The following is a 24,296-nucleotide window of genomic DNA, read 5'->3' on the forward strand; positions in this document are numbered from 1 at the left end:
TTACTCCTCAGTTACCCTAAAATGTAATCAAACTATAATATTTCTTACGGAAAGAAGTATGTTCAATAGGAAACCGATTTTAGCAGGTGCGTAATGTCTTCATGGCGCGCGCAAACACGAATTTCCAAGACTGTGTCCTGCTAAAACTGATATTTCTTATTCTTTTTTGAAGTTACAAGCCTGAAACCTTGAAAATAGACTGCTGACACCCTGTGGAAACAATAGGAATTGCATCCAGGGAGCTAATTCTCAATATGACCTTTCTCTTGCATTTCTAAGAGGATGGTCTCTCAAAAAAATAAAATAAATCTGGTTGGTTTTTCTTGGGATTTTCTCCTCACATATCTATTGTGTTATATTCTCCTACATTATTTTAACATTTCTACAAATTTCAAAGTGTTTTCTTTCCAATGGTACCAAATGATATGCATATCCTGGCTTCAGGGCCTGAGCTACAGGCAGTTTACTTTGTGCACATCATTCAGACAGGAAGTGGAGAAAATAGGGGCCTAGCCCATTATTTGTATAGCGCTTTTCAATGAAGTAACTGTGTGTTTCACATCATAAAATAATCCAATAAAAGTACTAAAAGATAAACAAAAACAAGAGGAAGGAGAATAGAAAATATAGCTAATTAAAATAAAACATTGAAATCATACCTTGATTTCATTGGACGTTTTTTTTTTCAGGAATCCCTGCCTTTGACTGTCGACCTGCCTCATGTCAGGGAATCTTGGGGAAGCGCCTATGTCTCAGTAGGTGTGAAGCCAAGTTGTGCCACTCATACTGAGTTCCACTGGGGAGGACCCGAGGGCATCTCAGGCAGGAGTCCCCTCAGGCCTTTTATTTTGGCTGAGTTGTCTTCCAGCTATCATCTTTTTAAAAACCATGTGTGTTGCTCATGTGTGCTGTTTAAAAACCATGTGTGCATGTCATGTGTGCTGTTTAAAAACCATGTGTGTTGCTCATGTGTGCTGTTTAAAAACCATGTGTGTTGCTCATGTGTGCTGTTTAAAAACCACGTGTTGCTCATGTGTGCATGTCATGTGTGCTGTTTAAAAACCATGTGTGTTGCTCATGTGTGCTGTTTAAAAACCATGTGTGCATGTCATTTGTGCTGTTTAAAAAACATGTGTGCCGTTTAAAAAGAACATGTGGGCTCGTCATGTGTGCTGTTTAAAAACCATGTGTTCTGTAAAAAACCATGTGGGCTGGTCATGTGTGCTGTTTAAAAACCATGTGTGCATGTCATGTGCGCTGTTTAAAAACCATGTGGGCTGGTCATGTGTGCTGTTTAAAAACTATGTGTGCTGTTTAAAAAACATGTGGGCTGGTCATGTGTGCTGTTTAAAAAAAATGTGTGCTGTTTAAAAAAAACATGTGGGCTCGTCATGTGTGCTGTTTAAAAACCATGTGTTCTGTTTAAAAAACATGTGTGCTGTTTAAAAAACATGTGGGCTGGTCATGTGTGCTGTTTAAAAACCATGTGTGCTGTTTAAAAAAAACGTGTGCTGTTTAAAAAACATGTGTGCCGTTTAAAAAGAACATGTGGGCTCGTCATGTGTGCTGTTTAAAAAACATGTGTGCTGTTTAAAAAACATGTGGGCTGGTCATGTGTGCTGTTTAAAAACCATGTGTGCTGTTTAAAAAAAACATGTGTGCTGTTTAAAAAACATGTGTGCTGTTTAAAAAAACATGTGTGCTGTTTAAAAAAAACATGTGTGCTGTTTAAAAAAACATGTGTGCTGTTTAAAAACAATGTGTGCTGTTTAAAAACAATGTGTGCTGTTTAAAAACCATGTGTGCTGTTTAAAAATCATGTGTGCTGTTTAAAAAACATGTGTGCTGTTTAAAAAACATGTGGGCTGGTCATGTGTGCTGTTTAAAAACCACGTGTGCTGGTCATGTGTGCTGTTTAAAAAACATGTGTGCTGTTTAGAAACCATGTGTGCTGGTCATGTGTGTTGTTAAATAACCGTGTGTGCTGTTCAAAAACCATGTGTGCATGTCATGTGTGCTGTTTAAAAACCATGTGTGCATGTCATGTGTGCTGTTTAAAAACCATGTGTGCATGTCATGTGTGCTGTTTAAAAACCATGTGTGCTGTTTAAAAACCATGTGTGCATGTCATGTGTGCTGTTTAAAAAACGTGTGCTGTTTAAAAACCATGTGTGCATGTCATGTGTGCTGTTTAAAAACCATGTGTGCATGTCATGTGTGCTGTTTAAAAACCATGTGTGCATGTCATGTGTGCTGTTTAAAAACCATGTGTGTTGCTCATGTGTGCTGTTTAAAAACCATGTGTGCATGTCATGTGTGCTGTTTAAAAACCATGTGTGCATGTCATGTGTGCTGTTTAAAAACCATGTGTGCATGTCATGTGTGCTGTTTAAAAACCATGTGTGCTGTTTAAAAACCATGTGTGCATGTCATGTGTGCTGTTTAAAAAACATGTGTGCTGTTTAAAAACCATGTGTGCATGTCATGTGTGCTGTTTAAAAACCATGTGTGCATGTCATGTGTGCTGTTTAAAAACCATGTGTGCATGTCATGTGTGCTGTATAAAAACCATGTGTGTTGCTCATGTGTGCTGTTTAAAAACCATGTGGGCTGGTCATGTGTGCTGTTTAAAAACCATTTGTGCATGTCATGTGCGCTGTTTAAAAACCATGTGGGCATGTCATGTGTGCTGTTTAAAAACTATGTGTGCTGTTTAAAAAACATGTGGGCTGGTCATGTGTGCTGTTTAAAAAAAATGTGTGCTGTTTAAAAAAAACATGTGGGCTCGTCATGTGTGCTGTTTAAAAACCATGTGTTCTGTTTAAAAAACATGTGTGCTGTTTAAAAAACATGTGGGCTGGTCATGTGTGCTGTTTAAAAACCATGTGTGCTGTTTAAAAAAAAACGTGTGCTGTTTAAAAAACATGTGTGCCGTTTAAAAAGAACATGTGGGCTCGTCATGTGTGCTGTTTAAAAAACATGTGTGCTGTTTAAAAAACATGTGGGCTGGTCATGTGTGCTGTTTAAAAACCATGTGTGCTGTTTAAAAAAAACATGTGTGCTGTTTAAAAAAACATGTGTGCTGTTTAAAAAAACATGTGTGCTGTTTAAAAAAAACATGTGGGCTCGTCATGTGTGCTGTTTAAAAACAATGTGTGCTGTTTAAAAACCATGTGTGCTGTTTAAAAATCATGTGTGCTGTTTAAAAAACATGTGTGCTGTTTAAAAAACATGTGGGCTGGTCATGTGTGCTGTTTAAAAACCACGTGTGCTGGTCATGTGTGCTGTTTAAAAAACATGTGTGCTGTTTAGAAACCATGTGTGCTGGTCATGTGTGTTGTTAAATAACCGTGTGTGCTGTTCAAAAACCATGTGTGCATGTCATGTGTGCTGTTTAAAAACCATGTGTGCATGTCATGTGTGCTGTTTAAAAACCATGTGTGCATGTCATGTGTGCTGTTTAAAAACCATGTGTGCTGTTTAAAAACCATGTGTGCATGTCATGTGTGCTGTTTAAAAAACATGTGTGCTGTTTAAAAACCATGTGTGCATGTCATGTGTGCTGTTTAAAAACCATGTGTGCATGTCATGTGTGCTGTTTAAAAACCATGTGTGCATGTCATGTGTGCTGTTTAAAAACCATGTGTGTTGCTCATGTGTGCTGTTTAAAAACCATGTGTGCATGTCATGTGTGCTGTTTAAAAACCATGTGTGCATGTCATGTGTGCTGTTTAAAAACCATGTGTGCATGTCATGTGTGCTGTTTAAAAACCATGTGTGCTGTTTAAAAACCATGTGTGCATGTCATGTGTGCTGTTTAAAAACATGTGTGCTGTTTAAAAACCATGTGTGCATGTCATGTGTGCTGTTTAAAAACCATGTGTGCATGTCATGTGTGCTGTTTAAAAACCATGTGTGCATGTCATGTGTGCTGTTTAAAAACCATGTGTGTTGCTCATGTGTGCTGTTTAAAAACCATGTGTGCATGTCATGTGTGCTGTTTAAAAACCATGTGTGCATGTCATGTGTGCTGTTTAAAAACCATGTGTGTTGCTCATGTGTGCTGTTTAAAAACCATGTGTGCATGTCATGTGTGCTGTTTAAAAACCATGTGTGCATGTCATGTGTGCTGTTTAAGAACCATGTGGGCTGGTCATGTGTGCTGTTTAAAAACCATGTGTGCTGTTTAAAAACCATGTGTGCTGTTTAAAAACAATGTGTGCATGTCATGTGTGCTGTTAAATAACCGTGTGTGCTGTTTAAAAACCATGTGTGTTGCTCATGTGTGCTGTTTAAAAACCATGTGTGCATGTCATGTGTGCTGTTTAAAAACCATGTGTGCATGTCATGTGTGCTGTTTAAAAACCATGTGTGCATGTCATGTGTGCTGTTTAAAAACCATGTGGGCTGGTCATGTGTGCTGTTTAAAAACCATGTGTGCATGTCATGTGTGCTGTTTAAAAACCATGTGGGCTGGTCATGTGTGCTGTTTAATAATCATGTGTGCTGTTTAAAAACCATATGTGTTTTTTAAAAACCATGTGTGCTGTTTAAAAACCATGTGTGCTGTTTAAAAAACATGTGTGCTGTTTAAAAACCACATGTGTGCATGTCATGTGTATTGTTTAAAAACCATGTGTGTTGCTCATGTGTGCTGTTTAAAAACCATGTGTGCATGTCATGTGTGCTGTTTAAAAACCATGTGTGCATGTCATGTGTGCTGTTTAAAAACCATGTGTGTTGCTCATGTGTGCTGTTTAAAAACCATGTGTGCATGTCATGTGTGCTGTTTAAGAACCATGCGTTCTGTTCAAAAACCATGTGTGCTGTTTAAAAACCATGTGTGCTGTTTAAAAACCATGTGTGCATGTCATGTGTGTTGTTTAAAAACCATGTGTGCATGTCATGTGCGCTGTTTAAAAACCATGTGGGCTGGTCATGTGTGCTGTTTAAAAAACATGTGTGCTGGTCATGTGTGCTGTTTAAAAACCATGTGTGCTGTTTAAAAACCATGTGTGCTGGTCATGTGTGCTGTTTAAAAACCATGTGTGCATGTCATGTGTGCTGTTTAAAAACCATGTGTTCTGTAAAAAACCATGTGGGCTGGTCATGTGTGCTGTTTAAAAACCATGTGTGCTGGTCATGTGTGCTGTTTAAAAACCATGTGTGCATGTCATGTGTGCTGTTTAAAAACCATGTGTTCTGTAAAAAAACATGTGGGCTGGTCATGTGTGCTGTTTAAAAACCATGTGTGCATGTCATGTGCGCTGTTTAAAAACCATGTGGGCTGGTCATGTGTGCTGTTTAAAAACCATGTGTGTTGGTCATGTGTGCTGTTTAAAAACCATGTGTGCATGTCATGTGTGCTGTTTAAAAACCATGTGTGCTGTTTAAAAAACATGTGTGCTGTTTAAAAACCACATGTGTGCATGTCATTTGTGCTGTTTAAAAACCATGTGTGTTGCTCATGTGTGCTGTTTAAAAACCATGTGTGCATGTCATGTGTGCTGTTTAAAAACCATGTGTGTTGCTCATGTGTGCTGTTTAAAAACCATGTGTGCATGTCATGTGTGCTGTTTAAGAACCATGCGTTCTGTTCAAAAACCATGTGTGCTGTTTAAAAACCATGTGTGCTGTTTAAAAACCATGTGTGCATTACATGTGTGTTGTTTAAAAACCATGTGTGCATGTCATGTGCGCTGTTTAAAAACCATGTGGGCTGGTCATGTGTGCTGTTTAAAAACCATGTGTGCTGGTCATGTGTGCTGTTTAAAAACCATGTGTGCTGTTTAAAAACCATGTGTGCTGGTCATGTGTGCTGTTTAAAAACCATGTGTGCATGTCATGTGTGCTGTTTAAAAACCATGTGTTCTGTAAAAAACCATGTGTGCTGGTCATGTGTGCTGTTTAAAAACCATGTGTGCATGTCATGTGTGCTGTTTAAAAACCATGTGTTCTGTAAAAAAACATGTGGGCTGGTCATGTGTGCTGTTTAAAAACCATGTGTGCATGTCATGTGCGCTGTTTAAAAACCATGTGGGCTGGTCATGTGTGCTGTTTAAAAACCATGTGTGTTGGTCATGTGTGCTGTTTAAAAACCATGTGTGCATGTCATGTGTGCTGTTTAAAAACCATGTGTTCTGTAAAAACCCATGTGGGCTGGTCATGTGTGCTGTTTAAAAACCATGTGTGCATGTCATGTGCGCTGTTTAAAAACAATGTGTGCATGTCATGTGTGCTGTTTAAAAACCATGTGGGCTGGTCATGTGTGCTGTTTAAAAACCACGTGTGCTGGTCATGTGTGCTGTTTAAAAACCATGTGTGCTGTTTAAAAACCATGTGTGCTGGTCATGTGTGCTGTTTAAAAACCATGTGTGCATGTCATGTGTGCTGTTTAAAAACCATGTGTTCTGTAAAAAACCATGTGGGCTGGTCATGTGTGCTGTTTAAAAACCATGTGTGCATGTCATGTGCGCTGTTTAAAAACCATGTGGGCTGGTCATGTGTGCTGTTTAAAAACCATGTGTGCTGGTCATGTGTGCTGTTTAAAAACCATGTGGGCTGGTCATGTGTGCTGTTTAAAAACTATGTGTGCTGTTTAAAAACCATGTGTGCTGTTTAAAAAACATGTGTGCTGTTTAAAAAACATGTGTGCTGTTTAAAAAAAATGTGGGCTGGTCATGTGTGCTGTTTAAAAACCATGTGTGCTGGTCATGTGTGCTGTTTAAAAAACATGTGTGCTGTTTAAAAACCATGTGTGCTGGTCATGTGTGCTGTTAAATAACCGTGTGCTGTTTAAAAACCATGTGTGCATGTCATGTGTGCTGTTTAAAAACCATGTGTGCTGTTTAAAAAAAACGTGTGCTGTTTAAAAAAAACATGTGGGCTCGTCATGTGTGCTGTTTAAAAACCACGTGTTCTGTTTAAAATACATGTGGGCTCGTCATGTGTGCTTTTTAAAAACCACGTGTTCTGTTTAAAAAACATGTGGGCTCGTCATGTGTGCTGTTTAAAAACCATGTGTTCTGTTTAGAAAACATGTGTGCTGTTTAAAAAACATGTGGGCTGGTCATGTGTGCTGTTTAAAAACCATGTGTGCTGTTTTAAAAACACATGTGTGCTGTTTAAAAAACATGTGTGCTGGTCATGTGTGCTGTTAAATAACCGTGTGTGCTGTTTAAAAAACATGTGGGCTGTTTAAAAAAAATGTGGGCTGGTCATGTGTGCTGTTTAAAAACCATGTGTGCTGGTCATGTGTGCTGTTTAAAAAACATGTGTGCTGTTTAAAAACCATGTGTGCTGGTCATGTGTGCTGTTAAATAACCGTGTGCTGTTTAAAAACCATGTGTGCATGTCATGTGTGCTGTTTAAAAACCATGTGTGCTGTTTAAAAAAAACGTGTGCTGTTTAAAAAAAACATGTGGGCTCGTCATGTGTGCTGTTTAAAAACCACGTGTTCTGTTTAAAATACATGTGGGCTCGTCATGTGTGCTTTTTAAAAACCACGTGTTCTGTTTAAAAAACATGTGGGCTCGTCATGTGTGCTGTTTAAAAACCATGTGTTCTGTTTAGAAAACATGTGTGCTGTTTAAAAAACATGTGGGCTGGTCATGTGTGCTGTTTAAAAACCATGTGTGCTGTTTTAAAAACACATGTGTGCTGTTTAAAAAACATGTGTGCTGGTCATGTGTGCTGTTAAATAACCGTGTGTGCTGTTTAAAAAACATGTGGGCTGGTCATGTGTGCTGTTTAAAAACCATGTGTGCTGGTCATTTGTGCTGTTTAAAAAACATGTGTGCTGTTTAAAAACCATGTGTGCTGGTCATGTGTGCTGTTAAATAACCGTGTGTGCTGTTCAAAAACCATGTGTGCTGGTCATGTGTGCTGTTTAAAAAACATGTGTGCTGTTTAAAAACCATGTGTGCATGTCATGTGTGCTGTTTAAAAACCATGTGTGCTGTTTAAAAAAAACGGGTGCTGTTTAAAAAAAACATGTGGGCTCGTCATGTGTGCTGTTTAAAAACCACGTGTTCTGTTTAAAAAACATGTGGGCTCGTCATGTGTGCTGTTTAAAAACCATGTGTTCTGTTTAGAAAACATGTGTGCTGTTTAAAAAACATGTGGGCTGGTCATGTGTGCTGTTTAAAAACCATGTGTGCTGTTTTAAAAAAACATGTGTGCTGTTTAAAGAACATGTGTGCTGGTCAAGTGTGCTGTTAAATAACCGTGTGTGCTGTTTAAAAAACATGTGGGCTGGTCATGTGTGCTGTTTAAAAACCATGTGTGCTGGTCATGTGTGCTGTTTAAAAAACATGTGTGCTGTTTAAAAACCATGTGTGCTGGTCATGTGTGCTGTTAAATAACCGTGTGTGCTGTTCAAAAACCATGTGTGCTGGTCATGTGTGCTGTTTAAAAAACATGTGTGCTGTTTAAAAACCATGTGTGCATGTCATGTGTGCTGTTTAAAAACCATGTGTGCTGTTTAAAAAAAACGTGTGCTGTTTAAAAAAAACATGTGGGCTCGTCATGTGTACTGTTTAAAAACCATGTGTTCTGTTTAAAAAACATGTGGGCTCGTCATGTGTGCTGTTTAAAAACCATGTGTTCTGTTTAGAAAACATGTGTGCTGTTTAAAAAACATGTGGGCTGGTCATGTGTGCTGTTTAAAAACCATGTGTGTTGTTTAAAAAAAACATGTGTGCTGTTTAAAAAACATGTGTGCTGGTCATGTGTGCTGTTAAATAACCGTGTGTGCTGTTCAAAAACCATGTGTGCTGGTCATGTGTGCTGTTTAAAAAACATGTGGGCTGGTCATGTGTGCTGTTTAAAAACCATGTGTGCTGTTTAAAAAAAACATGTGTGCTGTTTAAAAAACATGTGTGCCGTTTAAAAAGAACATGTGGGCTCGTCATGTGTGCTGTTTAAAAAACATGTGTGCTGTTTAAAAAACATGTGGGCTGGTCATGTGTGCTGTTTAAAAACCATGTGTGCCGTTTAAAAAAAACATGTGTGCTGTTTAAAAAACATGTGTGCTGTTTAAAAAACATGTGTGCTGTTTAAAAAAAACATGTGGGCTCGTCATGTGTGCTGTTTAAAAACCATGTGTGCTGGTCATGTGTGCTGTTAAATAACCGTGTGTGCTGTTCAAAAACCATGTGTGCTGGTCATGTGTGCTGTTTAAAAAACATGTGTGCTGTTTAAAAACCATGTGTGCATGTCATGTGTGCTGTTTAAAAACCATGTGTGCTGTTTAAAAAACATGTGTGCCGTTTAAAAAGAATATGTGGGCTCGTCATGTGTGCTGTTTAAAAAACATGTGTGCTGTTTAAAAAACATGTGGGCTGGTCATGTGTGCTGTTTAAAAACCATGTGTGCATGTCATGTGCGCTTTTTAAAAACCATGTGGGCTTGTCATGTGTGCTGTTTAAAAACTATGTGTGCTGTTAAAAAACATGTGTGCTGTTAGAAAACATGTGGGCTGGTCATGTGTGCTGTTTAAAAACCATGTGTGCTGTTTAAAAAAAACATGTGTGCTGTTTAAAAAACATGTGTGCCGTTTAAAAATAACATGTGGGCTCGTCATGTGTGCTGTTTAAAAAACATGTGGGCTGGTCATGTGTGCTGTTTAAAAACCATGTGTGCTGTTTAAAAAAAACATGTGTGCTGTTTAAAAAACATGTGTGCTGTTTAAAAAAACATGTGTGCTGTTTAAAAACCATGTGTGCTGTTTAAAAAACATGTGTGCTGTTTAAAAACATGTGTGCTGTTTAAAAAACATGTGGGCTGGTCATGTGTGCTGTTTAAAAACCATGTGTGCTGGTCATGTGTGCTGTTTAAAAAACAGGTGTGCTGTTTAAAAACCATGTGTGCTGGTCATGTGTGTTTTTAAATAACCGTGTGTGCTGTTCAAAAACCATGTGTGCTGGTCATGTGTGCTGTTAAATAACTGTGTGTGCTGTTCAAAAACCATGTGTGCTGGTCATGTGTGCTGTTTAAAAAACATGTGTGCTGTTTAAAAACCATGTGTGCATGTCATGTGTGCTGTTTAAAAACCATGTGTGCTGTTTAAAAAAAACGTGTGCTGTTTAAAAACCATGTGGGCTCATCATGTGTGCTGTTTAAAAACCATGTGTTCTGTTTAAAAAACATGTGGGCTCGTCATGTGTGCTGTTTAAAAACCATGTGTTCTGTTTAGAAAACATGTGTGCTGTTTAAAAAACATGTGGGCTCTTCATGTGTGCTGTTTAAAAACCATGTGTGCTGTTTAAAAAAAACACGTGTGCTGTTTAAAAAACATGTGTGCTGGTCATGTGTGCTGTTAAATAACCGTGTGTGCTGTTTAAAAAACATGTGGGCTGGTCATGTGTGCTGTTTAAAAACCATGTGTGCTGGTCATGTGTGCTGTTTTAAAAGCCATGTGTGCATGTCATGTGTGCTGTTTAAAAACCATGTGTTCTGTAAAAAAACATGTGGGCTGGTCATGTGTGCTGTTTAAAAACCATGTGTGCATGTCATGTGCGCTGTTTAAAAACCATGTGGGCAGGTCATGTGTGCTGTTTAAAAACCATGTGTGCTGGTCATGTGTGCTGTTTAAAAAACATGTGGGCTGGTCATGTGTGCTGTTTAAAAACTATGTGTGCTGTTTAAAAAACATGTGGGGTGGTCATGTATGCTGTTTAAAAAAAACGTGTGCTGTTTAAAAAAACACGTGGGCTCGTCATGTGTGCTGTTTAAAAACCATGTGTGCTGTTTTAAAAAAAACATGTGTGCTGTTTAAAAAACATGTGTGCCGTTTAAAAAGAACATGTGGGCTCGTCATGTGTGCTGTTTAAAAAACATGTGGGCTCGTCATGTGTGCTGTTTAAAAACCATGTGTGCTGTTTAAAAAAAACACGTGTGCTGTTTAAAAAACATGTGTGCTGTTTAAAAAAACATGTTTGCTGTTTAAAAAAACATGTGGGCTCGTCATGTGTGCTGTTTAAAAACAATGTGTGCTGTTTAAAAACCATGTGTGCTGTTTAAAAACAATGTGTGCTGTTTAAAAAACATGTGTGCTGTTTAAAAAACATGTGGGCTGGTCTGGTGTGCTGTTTAAAAACCATGTGTGCTGGTCATGTGTGCTGTTTAAAAAACATGTGTGCTGTTTAGAAACCATGTGTGCTGGTCATGTGTGCTGTTAAATAACCGTGTGTGCTGTTCAAAAACCATGTGTGCTGGTCATGTGTGCTGTTTAAAAAACATGTGTGCTGTTTAAAAAACATGTGTGCTGTTTAAAAAACATGTGGGCTGGTCATGTGTGCTGTTTAAAAACCATGTGTGCTGGTCACGTGTGCTGTTTAAAAAACATGTGTGCTGTTTAAAAACCATGTGTGCTGGTCATGTGTGCTGTTAAATAACCGTGTGTGCTGTTCAAAAACCATGTGTGCTGGTCGTGTGTGCTGTTTAAAAAACATGTGTGCTGTTTAAAAACCATGTGTGCATGTCATGTGTGCTGTTTAAAAACCATGTGTGCTGTTTAAAAAAAACACATGTGCTTGTCATGTGTGCTGTTAAATAACCGTGTGTGCTGTTTAAAAAACATGTGGGCTGGTCATGTGTGCTGTTTAAAAACCATGTGTGCTGGTCATGTGTGCTGTTTTAAAAACCATGTGTGCATGTCATGTGTGCTGTTTAAAAACCATGTGTTCTGTAAAAAACCATGTGGGCTGGTCATGTGTGCTGTTTAAAAAACATGTGTGCATGTCATGTGCGCTGTTTAAAAACCATGTGGGCTGGTCATGTGTGCTGTTTAAAAACCATGTGTGCTGGTCATGTGTGCTGTCTAAAAACCATGTGGGCTGGTCATGTGTGCTGTTTAAAAACTATGTGTGCAGTTTAAAAAACATGTGGGGTGGTCATGTATGCTGTTTAAAAAAAACGTGTGCTGTTTAAAAAAAACATGTGGGCTCGTCATGTGTGCTGTTTAAAAACCATGTGTGCTGTTTTAAAAAAAACATGTGTGCTGTTTAAAAAACATGTGTGCCGTTTAAAAAGAACATGTGGGCTCGTCATGTGTGCTGTTTAAAAAACATGTGTGCTGTTTAAAAAACATGTGGGCTCGTCATGTGTGCTGTTTAAAAACCATGTGTGCTGTTTAAAAAAAACACGTGTGCTGTTTAAAAAACATGTGTGCTGTTTAAAAAAACATGTGTGCTGTTTAAAAAAACATGTGGGCTCGTCATGTGTGTTGTTTAAAAACAATGTGTGCTGTTTAAAAACCATGTGTGCTGTTTAAAAACCATGTGTGCTGTTTAAAAAACATGTGTGCTGTTTAAAAAACATGTGGGCTGGTCATGTGTGCTGTTTAAAAACCATGTGTGCTGGTCATGTGTGCTGTTTAAAAAACATGTGTTCTGTTTAGAAACCATGTGTGCTGGTCATGTGTGCTGTTAAATAACCGTGTGTGCTGTTCAAAAACCATGTGTGCTGGTCATGTGTGCTGTTTAAAAAACATGTGTGCTGTTTAAAAAACATGTGGGCTGGTCATGTGTGCTGTTTAAAAACCATGTGTGCTGGTCATGTGTGCTGTTTAAAAAACATGTGTGCTGTTTAAAAACCATGTGTGCTGGTCATGTGTGCTGTTAAATAACCGTGTGTGCTGTTCAAAAACCATGTGTGCTGGTCATGTGTGCTGTTTAAAAAACATGTGTGCTGTTTAAAAAAAACGTGTGCTGTTTAAAAAAAACATGTGGGCTCGTCATGTGTGCTGTTTAAAAACCATGTGTTCTGTTTAGAAAACATGTGTGCTGTTTAAAAACCATGTGGGCTGGTCATGTGTGCTGTTTAAAAACCATGTGTGCTGGTCATGTGTGCTGTTTAAAAACCATGTGTTCTGTTTAAAAAACATGTGGGCTCGTCATGTGTGCTGTTTAAAAACCATGTGTTCTGTTTAGAAAACATGTGTGCTGTTTAAAAAACATGTGGGCTGGTCATGTGTGCTGTTTAAAAACCATGTGTTCTGTTTAAAAAAAACATGTGTGCTGTTTAAAAAACATGTGTGCTGGTCATGTGTGCTGTTAAATAACCACGTGTGCTGTTCAAAAACCATGTGTGCTGGTCATGTGTGCTGTTTAAAAAACATGTGGGCTGGTCATGTGTGCTGTTTAAAAACCATGTGTGCTGTTTAAAAAAAACATGTGTGCTGTTTAAAAAACATGTGTGCCGTTTAAAAAGAACATGTGGGCTCGTCATGTGTGCTGTTTAAAAAACATGTGTGCTGTTTAAAAAACATGTGGGCTGGTCATGTGTGCTGTTTAAAAACCATGTGTGCTGTTTAAAAAAAACATGTGTGCTGTTTAAAAAACATGTGTGCTGTTTAAAAAACATGTGTGCTGTTTAAAAAAAACATGTGGGCTCGTCATGTGTGCTGTTTAAAAACAATGTGTGCTGTTTAAACACCATGTGTGCTGTTTAAAAACCATGTGTGCTGTTTAAAAAACATGTGTGCTGTTTAAAAAACATGTGGGCTGGTCATGTGTGCTGTTTAAAAACCATGTGTGCTGTTTAAAAACCATGTGTGCTGTTTAAAAAACATGTGGGCTGGTCATGTGTGCTGTTTAAAAACCATGTGTGCTGGTCATGTGTGCTGTTTAAAAAACATGTGTGCTGTTTAAAAACCATGTGTGCTGGTCATGTGTGCTGTTTAAAAAACATGTGTGCTGTTTAAAAAAAACGTGTGCTGTTTAAAAAAAACATGTGGGCTCGTCATGTGTGCTGTTTAAAAAACATGTGTGCTGTTTAAAAACCATGTGTGCTGGTCATGTGTGCTGTTAAATAACCGTGTGTGCTGTTCAAAAACCATGTGTGCTGGTCATGTGTGCTGTTTAAAAAACATGTGTGCTGTTTAAAAACCATGTGTGCATGTCATGTGTGCTGTTTAAAAACCATGTGTGCTGTTTAAAAAAAACGTGTGCTGTTTAAAAAAAACATGTGGGCTCGTCATGTGTGCTGTTTAAAAACCATGTGTTCTGTTTAGAAAACATGTGTGCTGTTTAAAAACCATGTGGGCTGGTCATGTGTGCTGTTTAAAAACCATGTGTGCTGGTCATGTGTGCTGTTTAAAAACCATGTGTTCTGTTTAAAAAACATGTGGGCTCGTCATGTGTGCTGTTTAAAAACCATGTGTTCTGTTTAGAAAACATGTGTGCTGTTTAAAAAACATGTGGGCTGGTCATGTGTGCTGTTTAAAAACCATGTGTTCTGTTTAAAAAAAACATGTGTGCTGTTTAAAAAACATGTGTGCTGGTCATGTGTGCTGTTAAATAACCACGTGTGCTGTTCAAAAACCATGTGTGCTGGTCATGTGTGCTGTTTAAAAAACATGTGGGCTGGTCATGTGTGCTGTTTAAAAACCATGTGTGCTGTTTAAAAAAAACATGTGTGCTGTTTAAAAAACATGTGTGCCGTTTAAAAAGAACATGTGGGCTCGTCATGTGTGCTGTTTAAAAAACATGTGTGCTGTTTAAAAAACATGTGGGCTGGTCATGTGTGCTGTTTAAAAACCATGTGTGCTGTTTAAAAAAAACATGTGTGCTGTTTAAAAAACATGTGTGCTGTTTAAAAAACATGTGTGCTGTTTAAAAAAAACATGTGGGCTCGTCATGTGTGCTGTTTAAAAACAATGTGTGCTGTTTAAACACCATGTGTGCTGTTTAAAAACCATGTGTGCTGTTTAAAAAACATGTGTGCTGTTTAAAAAACATGTGGGCTGGTCATGTGTGCTGTTTAAAAACCATGTGTGCTGTTTAAAAACCATGTGTGCTGTTTAAAAAACATGTGGGCTGGTCATGTGTGCTGATTAAAAACCATGTGTGCTGGTCATGTGTGCTGTTTAAAAAACATGTGTGCTGTTTAAAAACCATGTGTGCTGGTCATGTGTGCTGTTTAAAAAACATGTGTGCTGTTTAAAAAAAACGTGTGCTGTTTAAAAAAAACATGTGGGCTCGTCATGTGTGCTGTTTAAAAACCATGTGCGCTGGTCATGTGTGCTGTTTAAAAACCATGTGTGCTTTTTAAAAACCATGTGTGCTGGTCATGTGTGCTGTTTAAAAACCATGTGTGCTGGTCATGTTTGCTGTTTAAAAAACATGTGTGCTGTTTAAAAACCATGTGTGCTGGTCATGTGTGCTGTTAAATAATCGTGTGTGCTGTTCAAAAACCATGTGTGCATGTCATGTGTGCTGTTTAAAAACCATGTGTGCTGTTTAAAAACCATGTGTGCTGTTTAAAAACCATGTGTTTATGTCATGTGTGCTGTTTAAAAACCATGTGTGCTGTTTAAAAAAAACGTGTGCTGTTTAAAAAAAAAATGTGGGCTCGTCATGTGTGCTGTTTAAAAAGCATGTGTTCTGTTTAAAAAACATGTGTGCTGTTTAAAAACCATGTGTGCTGGTCATGTGTGCTGTTTAAAAAACATGTGTGCTGTTTAAAAACCATGTGTGCTGGTCATGTGTGCTGGTCATGTGTGCTGTTTAAAAACCATGTGTGCTGTTTAAAAACCATGTGTGCTTTTTAAAAACCATGTGTGCTGGTCATGTGTGCTGTTTAAAAACCATGTGTGCTGGTCATGTGTGCTGTTTAAAAAACATGTTTGCTGTTTAAAAAACATGTGGGCTGTTTAAAAATAACATGTTGGTTCGTCATGTGTGCTGTTTAAAAAACATGTGTGCTGTTTAAAAAACATGTGGGCTGGCCATGTGTGCTGTTTAAAAACCATGTGTGCTGTTTAAAAAAAAACATGTGTGCTGTTTAAAAAACATGTGTGCTGTTTAAAAAAAACATGTGTGCTGTTTAAAAAAAACATGTGGGCTCGTCATGTGTGCTGTTTAAAAACAATGTGTGCTGTTTAAAAACCATGTGTGCTGTTTAAAAACCATGTGTGCTGTTTAAAAAACATGTGTGCTGTTTAAAAAACATGTGGGCTGGTCATGTGTGCTGTTTAAAAACCATGTGTGCTGTTTAAAAACCATGTGTGCTGTTTAAAAAACATGTGGGCTGGTAATGTGTGCTGTTTAAAAACCATGTGTGCTGGTCATGTGTGCTGTTTAAAAAACATGTGTGCTGTTTAAAAACCATGTGTGCTGGTCATGTGTGCTGTTAAATAACCGTGTGTGCTGTTCAAAAACCATGTGTGCTGGTCATGTGTGCTGTTTAAAAAACATGTGTGCTGTTTAGAAACCATGTGTGCTGGTCATGTGTGCTGTTAAATAACCGTGTGTGCTGTTCAAAAACCATGTGTGCTGGTCATGTGTGCTGTTTAAAAAACATGTGTGCTGGTCATGTGTGCTGTTTAAAAAACCATGTGTGCTGTTTAAAAACCATGTGTGCTGGTCATGTGTGCTGTTAAATAACCGTGTGTGCTGTTCAAAAACCATGTGTGCTGGTCATGTGTGCTGTTTAAAAAACATGTGTGCTGTTTAGAAACCATGTGTGCTGGTCATGTGTGCTGTTAAATAACCGTGTGTGCTGTTCAAAAACCATGTGTGCTGGTCATGTGTGCTGTTTAAAAAACATGTGTGCTGGTCATGTGTGCTGTTTAAAAAACATGTGTGCTGTTTAAAAAAACGTGTGCTGTTTAAAAAAAACATGTGGGCTCGTCATGTGTGCTGTTTAAAAACCATGTGTGCTGGTCATGTGTGCTGTTTAAAAACCATGTGTGCTTTTTAAAAACCATGTGTGCTGGTCATGTGTGCTGTTTAAATACCATGTGTGCTGTTTAAAAACCATGTGTGCTGCTTAAAAACCATGTGTTTATATCATGTGTGCTGTTTAAAAACCATGTGTGCTGTTTAAAAAAAACGTGTGCTGTTTAAAAAAAAAATGTGGGCTGGTCATGTGTGCTGGTCATGTGTGCTGTTTAAAAACCATGTGTGCTGGTCATGTGTGCTGTTTAAAAAACATGTGTGCTGTTTAAAAACCATGTGTGCTGGTCATGTGTGCTGGTCATGTGTGCAGTTTAAAAACCATGTGTGCTGTTTAAAAACCATGTGTGCTTTTTAAAAACCATGTGTGCTGGTCATGTGTGCTGTTTAAAAACCATGTGTGCTGGTCATGTGTGCTGTTTAAAAAACATGTTTGCTGTTTAAAAAACATGTGGGCTGTTTAAAAATAACATGTGGGTTCGTCATGTGTGCTGTTTAAAAAACATGTGTGCTGTTTAAAAAACATGTGGGCTGGCCATGTGTGCTGTTTAAAAAACATGTGTGCTGTTTAAAAAAAAACATGTGTGCTGTTTAAAAAACATGTGTGCTGTTTAAAAAAACATGTGTGCTGTTTAAAAAAAACATGTGGGCTCGTCATGTGTGCTGTTTAAAAACAATGTGTGCTGTTTTAAAACCATGTGTGCTGTTTAAAAACCATGTGTGCTGTTTAAAAAACATGTGTGCTGTTTAAAAAACATGTGGGCTGGTCATGTGTGCTGTTTAAAAACCATGTGTGCTGTTTAAAAACCATGTGTGCTGTTTAAAAAACATGTGGGCTGGTCATGTGTGCTGTTTAAAAACCATGTGTGCTGGTCATGTGTGCTGTTTAAAAAACATGTGTGCTGTTTAAAAACCATGTGTGCTGGTCATGTGTGCTGTTAAATAACCGTGTGTGCTGTTCAAAAACCATGTGTGCTGGTCATGTGTGCTGTTTAAAAAACATGTGTGCTGTTTAGAAACCATGTGTGCTGGTCATGTGTGCTGTTAAATAACTGTGTGTGCTGTTCAAAAACCATGTGTGCTGGTCATGTGTGCTGTTTAAAAAACATGTGTGCTGGTCATGTGTGCTGTTTAAAAAACATGTGTGCTGTTTAAAAAAACGTGTGCTGTTTAAAAAAAACATGTGGGCTCGTCATGTGTGCTGTTTAAAAACCATGTGTGCTGGTCATGTGTGCTGTTTAAAAACCATGTGTGCTTTTTAAAAACCATGTGTGCTGCTTAAAAACCATGTGTTTATGTCATGTGTGCTGTTTAAAAACCATGTGTGCTGTTTAAAAAAAACGTGTGCTGTTTAAAAAAAAAATGTGGGCTCGTCATGTGTGCTGTTTAAAAAGCATGTGTTCTGTTTAAAAAACATGTGTGCTGTTTAAAAACCATGTGTGCTGGTCATGTGTGCTGTTTAAAAAACATGTGTGCTGTTTAAAATCCATGTGTGCTGGTCATGTGTGCTGGTCATGTGTGCTGTTTAAAAAACATGTGTGCTGTTTAAAAACCATGTGTGCTGGTCATGTGTGCTGTTAAATAACCGTGTGTGCTGTTCACAAACCATGTGTGCTGGTCATGTGTGCTGTTTAAAAAACATGTTTGCTGTTTAAAAAACATGTGGGCTGTTTAAAAAGAACATGTGGGCTCGTCATGTGTGCTGTTTAAAAAACATGTGTGCTGTTTAAAAAACATGTGGACTGGTCATGTGTGCTGTTTAAAAACCATGTGTGCTGTTTAAAAAAAACATGTGTGCTGTTTAAAAAACATGTGTGCTGTTTAAAAAACATGTGTGCTGTTTAAAAAAAACATGTGTGCTCGTCATGTGTGCTGTTTAAAAACAATGTGTGCTGTTTAAAAACCATGTGTGCTGTTTAAAAACCATGTGTGCTGTTTAAAAAACATGTGTGCTGTTTAAAAAACATGTGGGCTGGTCATGTGTGCTGTTTAAAAACCATGTGTGCTGTTTAAAAACCATGTGTGCTGTTTAAAAAACATGTGGGCTGGTCATGTGTGCTGTTTAAAAACCATGTGTGCTGTTTAAAAAACATGTGTGCTGTTTAAAAACCATGTGTGCTGGTCATGTGTGCTGTTAAATAACCGTGTGTGCTGTTTAAAAACCATGTGTGCTGGTCATGTGTGCTGTTTAAAAAACATGTGCGCTGTTTAAAAAAAACGTGTGCTGTTTAAAAAAAACATGTGGGCTCGTCATGTGTGCTGTTTAAAAACAATGTGTGCTGGTCATGTGTGCTGTTTAAAAACCATGTGTGCTTTTTAAAAACCATGTGTGCTGGTCATGTGTGCTGTTTAAAAACCATGTGTGCTGGTCATGTGTGCTGTTTAAAAAACATGTTTGCTGTTTAAAAAACATGTGGGCTGTTTAAAAATAACATGTGGGCTCGTCATGTGTGCTGTTTAAAAAACATGTGTGCTGTTTAAAAAACATGTGGGCTGGTCATGTGTGCTGTTTAAAAACCATGTGTGCTGTTTAAAAAAAAACATGTGTTTAAAAACCATGTGTGCTGTTTAAAAACAACATGTGTGCTGTTTAAAAAACATGTGTGCGGTTTAAAAAACATGTGTGCTGGTTAAAAACAATGTGTGCTGTTTAAAAACCATGTGTGCTGTTTAAAAACCATGTGTGCTGTTTAAAAAACATGTGTGCTGTTTAAAAAACATGTGGGCTGGTCATGTGTGCTGTTTAAAAACCATGTGTGCTGGTCATGTGTGCTGTTTAAAAAACATGTGTGCTGTTAAAAAAACATGTGGGCTGGTCATGTGTGCTGTTTAAAAACCATGTGTGCTGGTCATGTGTGCTGTTTAAAAAACATGTGTGCTGTTTAAAAATCATGTGAGCTGGTCAAGTGTGCTGTTTAAAAAACATGTGTGCTGTTTAAAAACCATGTGTGCATGTCATGTGTGCTGTTAAATAACCGTGTGTGCTGTTTAAAAACCATGTGTGCTGTTTAAAAACCATGTGTGCTGTTTAAAAACCATGTGTGCTGGTCATGTGTGCTGTTTAAAAACCATGTGTGCTGTTTAAAAAAAACATGTGCTGTTTAAAAAAAACATGTGGGCTCGTCATGTGTGCTGTTTAAAACCATGTGTTCTGTTTAAAAAACATGTGGGCTGGTCATGTGTGCTGTTTAAAAACCATGTGTGCTGTTTAAAAAAAACATGTGTGCTGTTTAAAAAACATGTGTGCCATTTATAAAGAACATGTGGGCTTGTCATGTGTGCTGTTTAAAAAACATGTGTGCTGTTTAAAAAACATGTGGGCTGGTCATGTGTGCTGTTTAAAAACCATGTGTGCTGTTTAAAAACAACATGTGTGCTGTTTAAAAAACATGTGTGCTGTTTAAAAAACATGTGTGCTGGTTAAAAACAATGTGTGCTGTTTAAAAACCATGTGTGCTGTTTAAAAACCATGTGTGCTGTTTAAAAAACATGTGTGCTGTTTAAAAAACATGTGGGCTGGTCATGTGTGCTGTTTAAAAACCATGTGTGCTGTTTAAAAACCATGTGTGCTGTTTAAAAAACATGTGGGCTGGTCATGTGTGCTGTTTAAAAACCATGTGTGCTGTTTAAAAAACATGTGTGCTGTTTAAAAACCATGTGTGCTGGTCATGTGTGCTGTTAAATAACCGTGTGTGCTGTTTAAAAACCATGTGTGCTGGTCATGTGTGCTGTTTAAAAAACATGTGCGCTGTTTAAAAAAAACGTGTGCTGTTTAAAAAAAACATGTGGGCTCGTCATGTGTGCTGTTTAAAAACAATGTGTGCTGGTCATGTGTGCTGTTTAAAAACCATGTGTGCTTTTTAAAAACCATGTGTGCTGGTCATGTGTGCTGTTTAAAAACCATGTGTGCTGGTCATGTGTGCTGTTTAAAAAACATGTTTGCTGTTTAAAAAACATGTGGGCTGTTTAAAAATAACATGTGGGCTCGTCATGTGTGCTGTTTAAAAAACATGTGTGCTGTTTAAAAAACATGTGGGCTGGTCATGTGTGCTGTTTAAAAACCATGTGTGCTGTTTAAAAAAAAACATGTGTTTAAAAACCATGTGTGCTGTTTAAAAACAACATGTGTGCTGTTTAAAAAACATGTGTGCGGTTTAAAAAACATGTGTGCTGGTTAAAAACAATGTGTGCTGTTTAAAAACCATGTGTGCTGTTTAAAAACCATGTGTGCTGTTTAAAAAACATGTGTGCTGTTTAAAAAACATGTGGGCTGGTCATGTGTGCTGTTTAAAAACCATGTGTGCTGGTCATGTGTGCTGTTTAAAAAACATGTGTGCTGTTAAAAAAACATGTGGGCTGGTCATGTGTGCTGTTTAAAAACCATGTGTGCTGGTCATGTGTGCTGTTTAAAAAACATGTGTGCTGTTTAAAAATCATGTGAGCTGGTCAAGTGTGCTGTTTAAAAAACATGTGTGCTGTTTAAAAACCATGTGTGCATGTCATGTGTGCTGTTAAATAACCGTGTGTGCTGTTTAAAAACCATGTGTGCTGTTTAAAAACCATGTGTGCTGTTTAAAAACCATGTGTGCTGGTCATGTGTGCTGTTTAAAAACCATGTGTGCTGTTTAAAAAAAACATGTGCTGTTTAAAAAAAACATGTGGGCTCGTCATGTGTGCTGTTTAAAACCATGTGTTCTGTTTAAAAAACATGTGGGCTGGTCATGTGTGCTGTTTAAAAACCATGTGTGCTGTTTAAAAAAAACATGTGTGCTGTTTAAAAAACATGTGTGCCATTTATAAAGAACATGTGGGCTTGTCATGTGTGCTGTTTAAAAAACATGTGTGCTGTTTAAAAAACATGTGGGCTGGTCATGTGTGCTGTTTAAAAACCATGTGTGCTGTTTAAAAACAACATGTGTGCTGTTTAAAAAACATGTGTGCTGTTTAAAAAACATGTGTGCTGGTTAAAAACAATGTGTGCTGTTTAAAAACCATGTGTGCTGTTTAAAAACCATGTGTGCTGTTTAAAAAACATGTGTGCTGTTTAAAAAACATGTGGGCTGGTCATGTGTGCTGTTTAAAAACCATGTGTGCTGGTCATGTGTGCTGTTTAAAAAACATGTGTGCTGTTAAAAAACCATGTGTGCTGGTCATGTGTGCTGTTTAAAATCCATGTGTGCTGTTTAAAAAAAACACGTGGGCTCGTCATGTGTGCTGTTTAAAACCATGTGTTCTGTTTAAAAAACGTGTGCTGTTTAAAAAACATGTGGGCTGGTCATGTGTGCTGTTTAAAAACCATGTGTGCTGTTTAAAAAAAACATGTGTGCTGTTTAAAAAACATGTGTGCCGTTTATAAAGAACATGTGGGCTCGTCATGTGTGCTGTTTAAAAAAATCATGTGCTGTTTAAAAAAAACATGTGGGCTCGTCATGTGTGCTGTTTAAAACCATGTGTTCTGTTTAAAAAACATGTGTGCTGTTTAAAAAACATTTGGGCTGGTCATGTGTGCTGTTTAAAAACCATGTGTGCTGTTTAAAAAAAACATGTGTGCTGTTTAAAAAACATGTGTGCCGTTTATAAAGAACATGTGGGCTCGTCATGTGTGCTGTTTAAAAAACATGTGTGCTGTTTAAAAAACATGTGGGCTGGTCATGTGTGCTGTTTAAAAACCATGTGTGCTGTTTAAAAACAACATGTGTGCTGTTTAAAAAACATGTGTGCTGTTTAAAAAACATGTGTGCTGGTTAAAAACAATGTGTGCTGTTTAAAAACCATGTGTGCTGTTTAAAAACCATGTGTGCTGTTTAAAAACAATGTGTGCTGTTTAAAAACATGTGTGCTGTTTAAAAACAATGTGTGCTGTTTAAAAAACATGTGTGCTGTTTAAAAACCATGTGTGCTGTTTAAAAACAATGTGTGCTGTTTAAAAACATGTGTGCTGTTTAAAAACCATGTGTGCTGGTCATGTGTGCTGTTTAAAAAACATGTGTGCTGTTTAAAAAGCATGTGGGCTGGTCATGTGTGCTGTTTAAAAACCATGTGTGCTGGTCATGTGTGCTGTTTAAAAAACATGTGTGCTGTTAAAAAACCATGTGTGCTGGTCATGTGTGCTGTTTAAAATCCATGTGTGCTGTTTAAAAAAAACACGTGGGCTCGTCATGTGTGCTGTTTAAAACCATGTGTTCTGTTTAAAAAACGTGTGCTGTTTAAAAAACATGTGGGCTGGTCATGTGTGCTGTTTAAAAACCATGTGTGCTGTTTAAAAAAAACATGTGTGCTGTTTAAAAAACATGTGTGCCGTTTATAAAGAACATGTGGGCTCGTCATGTGTGCTGTTTAAAAAACATGTGTGCTGTTTAAAAAACATGTGGGCTGGTCATGTGTGCTGTTTAAAAACCATGTGTGCTGTTTAAAAACAACATGTGTGCTGTTTAAAAAACATGTGTGCGGTTTAAAAAACATGTGTGCTGGTTAAAAACAATGTGTGCTGTTTAAAAACCATGTGTGCTGTTTAAAAACCATGTGTGCTGTTTAAAAAACATGTGTGCTGTTTAAAAAACATGTGGGCTGGTCATGTGTGCTGTTTAAAAACCATGTGTGCTGGTCATGTGTGCTGTTTAAAAAACATGTGTGCTGTTTAAAAACCATGTGTGCATGTCATGTGTGCTGTTAAATAACCGTGTGTGCTGTTTAAAAACCATGTGTGCTGTTTAAAAACCATGTGTGCTGTTTAAAAACCATGTGTGCTGGTCATGTGTGCTGTTTAAAAACCATGTGTTCTGTTTAAAAAAAACATGTGCTGTTTAAAAAAAACATGTGGGCTCGTCATGTGTGCTGTTTAAAACCATGTGTTCTGTTTAAAAAACATGTGTGCTGTTTAAAAAACATGTGGGCTGGTCATGTGTGCTGTTTAAAAACCATGTGTGCTGTTTAAAAAAAACATGTGTGCTGTTTAAAAAACATGTGTGCCGTTTATAAAGAACATGTGGGCTTGTCATGTGTGCTGTTTAAAAAACATGTGTGCTGTTTAAAAAACATGTGGGCTGGTCATGTGTGCTGTTTAAAAACCATGTGTGCTGTTTAAAAACAACATGTGTGCTGTTTAAAAAACATGTGTGCTGTTTAAAAAACATGTGTGCTGGTTAAAAACAATGTGTGTTGTTTAAAAACCATGTGTGCTGTTTAAAAAACATGTGGGCTGGTCATGTGTGCTGTTTAAAAACCATGTGGCTGGTCATGTGTGCTGTTTAAAAAACATGTGTGCTGTTTAAAAACCATGTGTGCTGGTCATGTGTGCTGTTTAAAAACCATGTGTGCTGTTTAAAAAAAACACGTGGGCTCGTCATGTGTGCTGTTTAAAACCATGTGTTCTGTTTAAAAAACGTGTGCTGTTTAAAAAACATGTGGGCTGGTCATGTGTGCTGTTTAAAAACCATGTGTGCTGTTTAAAAAAAACATGTGTGCTGTTTAAAAAACATGTGTGCCGTTTATAAAGAACATGTGGGCTCGTCATGTGTGCTGTTTAAAAAACATGTGTGCTGTTTAAAAAACATGTGGGCTGGTCATGTGTGCTGTTTAAAAACCATGTGTGCTGTTTAAAAACAACATGTGTGCTGT

The sequence above is a fragment of the Oncorhynchus clarkii genome, chromosome 19, assembly GCF_045791955.1.
Source record: "Oncorhynchus clarkii lewisi isolate Uvic-CL-2024 chromosome 19, UVic_Ocla_1.0, whole genome shotgun sequence".
Lineage (NCBI taxonomy): Eukaryota > Metazoa > Chordata > Actinopteri > Salmoniformes > Salmonidae > Oncorhynchus > Oncorhynchus clarkii.